At 67.5% G+C, this 6,217-nt stretch overlaps 1 long non-coding RNA gene across 1 annotated transcript; it reads right to left on the bottom strand.

Annotated features, from left to right (window-relative positions):
- Positions 1-3,306: 3,306 nt before the first annotated feature.
- LOC150003791 (uncharacterized) lies at positions 3,307-5,885 on the bottom strand. Its single transcript, XR_016512686.1, has 3 exons — positions 5,365-5,885; positions 4,012-4,110; positions 3,307-3,499 (listed from the first exon to the last, which is right to left on the bottom strand). It is a non-coding gene; the product is annotated as an uncharacterized LOC150003791 (long non-coding RNA).
- Positions 5,886-6,217: the final 332 nt, after the last annotated feature.

Raw genomic sequence — 6,217 nt, 5'->3', positions numbered from 1 at the left:
GCAATTCAAGCGGCGCTCCCCCTCCTTGACCACCCTGTGCCCGCGCAGATGTCCCTCCCGTGGGTGCACCTGACCACGCTAACTAGTTTGCTCTTCAGCATATTTTTCACATGAGGTTGGCCATTTTAAAAGAACACCAACGCCCCCTCCGCCAGTCCTCCACTCTGGAAGCCCCGTGCAGTAACCAGGGTCGCAGGCGCGCCCTGCGGAGGTGGGTGACGGCAGAGATAAGACACCTCGCAGTGGACACGCGTGCACGGGCCCTCACTCCTGACACGAGCAGCCTCCCTCCAGGGGGCAAGTCTCACTCAGAGCGTGAGCCACAGGCAGAGAAGTCTGACCGGCCTGGCCCCTGAAGTCAGGAGCTCCACGAGTCTCCGAGCTGTGTCCCCACAAGGCAGCCATTCCACACTGGTCCACCCAACAGCTGCCCGGTGCCACCTGCTCTGAGGGCTCAGAGATGGGACTCTGCCACCTCGCCCAACCCTGGCCGCACAGAAAGCCCCCTGGGTGGCAAGGCAAGCCCTCAGAGGGTTCTGCTTTGACCCCACCAGGCCACACCTCTGGCTCCTTCCCTCTGCAAGTCCCTGAGCCCCCACGACAGCAGGTTTGGGGTGTCTGTGCCATCCTGGAAAAGCCCTGTGGGCAAAGCCTGTTCCTACCACCCTCCTCAACAAGGAAAGGCCCAAACACCCCACGCTTGTCAGGGGCTCCCCGGCTCCTCCCCCCGGAAAGCAGGGCTGGATCCTCAAGTGCAGAAACTGCATCCCGGCAGTGGGCTGTACCCCAGGGAGGCCACAGCCCCCCGGGTGAGGGGCTCCGCCGGGGAAGGGGCTCTCGCTTGCTTCTGCAGGAGGCGTCTGAGGGGGGTCCGCCTGAGCCCGGCAGGTCGGGAGACCGGAGGGGGCTCACGGCTGAGGATGCGTGGTCGTCTCCCTGCAAACCCTGCAGTTCCTGCCCAGCCAAACCGAGTTCCAAACACTGACGCTTTCATTTCAACGCCACATCCTGCCATAAAGCCCTAATGTGCGGCGGGCGCGGCCCGGGGAAGGGCAGCCTGTCTGCGGCCAGTGTGGTAGCCACGCGCCCGGCTGCTTCCTGCCCTGTGGCCGGAGCTGGAAGCCGGCGGGGCAGGGATGACCTTCTCAGGGACGCTGGCACTGACCCCTCCAGGCCCAGTGGCCGAAAGAAGGCAGTGCCCAAGGACAGTCCTACCTGGCTGTGCCCGTGGCGCTGGAGCCGGAGGTGAGAGACCTGAGCGCTGGGAAGGGCCGTGGACCACAGAGTCCTCTCGGCCCCAGCAGCAGCCCACGGCCTGGGCAGTGGGAGCCGAGCGCCAGCCTGGAGCCACCCTCCAGGCCTTGTCCCAGGCACCTTGGCAAGGCCTCGGCGGCTCAGGAGACCTGGCTGTCCATACCCAACACTTACAGCAGCTGAAGGAGGCGGCCTGCTCACCCCCCTCACCGGAGAGACACGCTCCTACCAAAGCTCAGGGTGTGGGAGGGGCGGGGGCACCTGCGTGGGCCCAGGACAGCGGCGTCAGGGCCGACAGGAAAGCGGAGATGGTACACGCGTCAGGAAGACAGCCTGGAGCCCGCGAGGACTTGCCCCAGGTGCCAGTGCTGCACCAGGGGCCCCCTCCCTGCCCGAACCCTCTGCCCCGTGTGCCCACAGGACGGCCAGCCCCGCAGCGTCTGCCCTCATCCCCTGGGCCTCACCCCCCGGCACACGCCATCCGCACTCAGCAGCCACCCCGTCCTTCGTGGCGAACGCGCTGAAGCTGAGTTGGTGAAAACAGAGAGAAGGTGTGGGCTTTGGCTGGGGTGGGACGCAGGACAAGGCGCGGTCACCCTGCGACGGGCTCAGGCTCAGACTTTGGTTTCCAGCTGTCATGGCCACGGTGCCCAAGGTGCCCTCGGGTCCTGGAGGGGGAAGGGCCCGGGGCTACAGGTGCCCCTGCCCCGGCCTGGCAGCAGCACCCACTGACGGTCCCGCCTCACGGGCTGGTCACTTCTCCCTTCCAGAGCGGCCCCTGAGGGCACGGCCGCGGCCAGAGAACACCATTCCCTCCGACGTCTCTGGGGCTGCCGGGAAGCCCGCTCCCCTCCCCGGACCCCCAGGCCCGTCCTTCGGGGAACAGGCTGCTTGTCTTGTGCCTCGGAGCCATTTTCTGTCCCCATCACACTAGCAGCCCATCCTGCTGGCTACAGAGCCCTTTTAGGGTGTCGAGAAGTTACAGTCCCAGAGGCACACGGACCCGTGTCCCCAAACCAAGGTGTCCCAACACAACGCCAGCCCCCGCGGCCCCGCTGGACCCCGTGCCTGACACAGGGCCGCCTCCCCTCTGCCTGCCGCAGTCAGCACGCTGAATATTTAATGTCTGAGAACACTTCCACCTGCTGACACAGGCAAAGTGACAGAACAATGCCGGCAGGGGACAGAGCCGTCACCGGCGCCCAGGCAGCCTGCCACCCAGGCCTCGCCCGGCCCCGCGCCGCCTGCCTGTCTGTGCCCCTGACTCCGGCGACCGAGTCCCCGACCTGAGATACATACTTCTTTACATTCCATAGCTTCGCAGGTCATATGGGCATATAAAGAAGTATGTCCCCCAGGCGGGCAGTTCCACGTGCGCAGCTCCGGGGGCGCCGACGTGACCCCACGGCAGGTGCAGACGGCGCCGCCAGGCCCCGGATGCCTGCCTTTCCACACCTGGGAGCCGGCTCCTGCTCGGGGCCAGCACGCCCGCCCCGGGCTCTGACCACCCCCGGGGGTCTGCGGGCGGGCGGGTCCCTGCGACCTCGGCACCCCTGCCTGCCCCCCCCCACACAGAGCCAAGAAGGCAGAAGCAGGCCACATACCCCAGAACATCTCGAGAACACCTTCAATCGCCCGACAGTCACCAAGTGTCGCACCAGTGGAGCAAGAAAGGATGCCAGCTGCCTCCTCCCGCCCTGGCCCCCGAGGAGGGGGCACCTGTCCCCCTGAGACGGTGCCAGGACTCAGCCAGCACCCCTCTCTCCATCCGGGCGCCCTCGTACCTGCCCAGTGCACAGAAAGGCACCTCATCCCGAGCAGTCGGAGGGCAGGGTGGCCAGAGCCAGCAGGGAGCACCCTCTCATGGGCCCAGAAGGAAGGTGGCACCAGGACACCGGAGGAACAGGCAGGTCTTACCTGGGCGGCTGGGTGCCCCCTGGGCCGTCCCTGATGGTGTGCCTCCGGGAATGGGCGCCCCAGGGCGGGGCTCCGTGCTGCTGTCTTTGGAGATGTGAAGAGGAGGGCACTCCAGGTGGCCCCAAGTCCCCGGAGGGTGGCTGAGAGCTGCTGGGAAGGGCCCCTCGGCCCGGCTGCCCGGGTGCCTGAGCCTGGTCACACGGCCACCGCCCAGCCCGGCAGGGGACGGGGCTGGCTCCTGCTCCCTCAACGCCAGAGCCTCCTCCTCCTCTCCCTTCGCCCTCTCTCCCCCTCTCCACTCCCGGCGTCACCGCCTCTACCGAGGCCCCTGGAACAATTCTTGCGTGAGCCGGCGGCGAAGAGGGGCGCCCAGGCCACCGGCCCGCACCTGGCTCCGTGCGGCCTGCGCCCAGCCCCCGCCAGGCCTGATCGATACCAATTTACAGGCAAACGCGGGGGCTGCCTTCCTGTTAATGAATTTCCCCTGTGTTCACAGGCTTCTGATGAACCCGTTAAAGAAGGTCTGAGTAAACTTAGCAAGTGGCCAACTAAGCACATCTGAACCCTTAATTGTACCAATACTTCCTCCCTGCATTTCCAAATTCCGCTGCGATGGAGAAGCACAGGCCCCTCTCCCCAGCTTCTGTGGCCGCCCCAAAGCCGGGAGCTTGAAAACTGCGGACGGACCAGTGCCCGGGCAGGAAGGGCAGCCACCCTGGCCCGCACCAGTGCCAGAAGGAGGGAGAAGCCCACGGGAGTCAGGAGCAGCGTGGTGGACAGAACTTGGCGCCACCCCAGGGAGGCTTGCAGGTGAGGCTGGGGCATGAAGGTGTCACTCACGGTGAGGGGCCTGCTGGGTCCTGGTCCTGGGGTGGCTGGGAGCTGACCCTCTCGCCTGGGGACGAGATCCTCGGCCTGAACCTGCTGCCAGTTTCCTTTCTGTCAGCAAGACAAGGTCCAGGTGACCTGCCTGCCCCCCAGGCCGCCCAGCAGCAGGCCTGTCCCTGCGAGGATGGCCCCGGAGAGGGCGTTGGGACACAGCTGTCACCTGGCAGGGCAGTGTGTCTGTGACTTCTCAAGTCCCCGGCTGGAGTTTTACAGGGGCTGCGTGAGCAGAGCTCCAAAGGGCACCCCACTAACGGGGAAGAGCAGAGAGATACAGGCGTGATGGCCACTTGTGTGTGGCGACTGTCGTTCCTCACCTTCCCAGCGCCAAGGATAAAAGGGGTGGCTGGCACCCCCACCCCGACTTCTCACCCCGGGAACATGCCCTTCGGAGAACCTCCCGTCATGAAGGGGGTCTGAGGTCTGAATTTCCCGGCTACCCTCAGAGGTCACTGTTCAGGCTGCAACCCTCCCTTGCCCCTGTCTCCCAGGCGCCCATAGAGATGGTGACTGGAGGTCAGGGGAGAGCTGGGGGCCCCACAGGGCTGGAGAGTCACCCCAGGTCCAGCAAGAGCCCCTGTGGGCTTCCACCTGCTCACAAATTAACCTCGGCTACTTTGCAAAAGTTTTCTATCTTGGTAGAAAGAAACCACCAAGCCGCCTCCCAGGGACCCCTCTGCGCAGTGTGCTGGCACCGTGCCCTGGGCCGCCCCCAGCCCCCGGGGAGCGTAAGTCCTGTTCCCCTGCAGAGACCTCTGGGCTGCACCCCGAGGCGCCCCAGTCTCTGCCCACATGCACCCCGCTGTGCACGCCCAGCACGGGGACCCTCCGGACCCCGGTGGGAGCCACAGAAGTCCAGAGACCCAGCCCGGGGCAGCCTGGCCGCTCTGCTCCGGGGCCCCTGCCCAGCCACCGGGAGGCAGAGCCGCAAGTCCCAGGTAAGTTTAGCCACATTCCCGTCTGGGCGGCGCTTTGTTGCCTGGGGCAGGTCGACCGCGCCCGCCCCCAGCCTCCGCCCCCAACCCCAGCGCCACGACCCCCCGTGCACCGGCGTCGGAGGCGGCTGCTTTCTCTCCAAACGCCCGCCTGTCAAAGTTCGCGCATCCCAGTTGGACGCGCCCTCCCGGCCCTGCTGCTGCCGGCTCTGCAGTTTTCCAAATGCGGACGATGCCGCGAGCCAGAGAAAACTCCGAGGCACCCCCGCCGGAGCCACGCGGCCGGCACCGCGCTCCCACCGCGCCGGGCACACCCCCACCGCGGCGCCGGCAAGTTTGCGGGGGCGGCCAGGCGGGGCGGAGCGGGACTCACCGAGGAGCCCCTCGGGCCGGGCTGGCGATGCCGGCGGCGGGCGCAGGGTCTCGGCTCCCGGTACGACGCGCCCCGCGCGGCTCTCCGGGAGATGCTGCAGCCGTGGCAGCGCATCCACCCTCTCCCGGAGCCAATCGCGAATGCAGGGCTGGGGGAGGCCGGCGCTCCCGATGCGCTCGCACTTGGGGGTGGGGGAGGCAGAGAGAAAGAAGACACCAGGCACCCCCTCTCCGCACCCCGGCCCTTCCCCCAGCCCGCCTGCAACCGCGCAGACTTAGCAGGGAGGGAGATCTTGAGAGAGAGGAGGAAGGGAGGGCGGAGGGAGGAGAGAGTCGCAGGAGTGGCGGGCGACGCAGAGTTAAGGAGAAGCGGCCTGGCATCCCGCACACCTGGAGCCCCTCCCCGCCCTGCGCTCGGTCTGCGGGCGCTCCTGCACCCCAGCCGGGGTCAGCGCAAGGTAGAGGTCAGCCCGGAACAAAAGGGGACATCCGGGGTGTGCAGGCTCACACAGGCACGCGGGTGGGGGAGGGGAGCGCGGGGAGGGCCGCCCCCGGGGCCCGAGGGGGCGTGGGGCCGCCCGGGTCAGGAGCGGGCCTCACCTTTGCAGTCCTTATATACCCGGCCAAGCATCCCAAACACGCGCGGCCCAGTGGCCCCCTCGGGCTGTGCTCCCTGACCATATTTAGTCAGGCAGGGAAAAAATAGCCTGTCAGCTGGGCTGCGGGCTGGCCGGCCACCGGGAGCGGGGCGGGTGCCCCAGCGCCATTGACGGCGGTCCCGGCCCGGCGGCCATGGCCGCCCCCTCCCCGCCCCTCCCCGCGGGCCTCCCCCCGGCTGTCCCTGCCCTGCCGTC

The sequence above is a fragment of the Furipterus horrens genome, unplaced genomic scaffold, assembly GCF_987537825.1.
Source record: "Furipterus horrens unplaced genomic scaffold, mFurHor1.1.pri manual_scaffold_8, whole genome shotgun sequence".
Taxonomy (NCBI): Eukaryota; Metazoa; Chordata; class Mammalia; order Chiroptera; family Furipteridae; genus Furipterus; species Furipterus horrens.
This window is presented reverse-complemented; position numbering and strand designations above follow the sequence as displayed.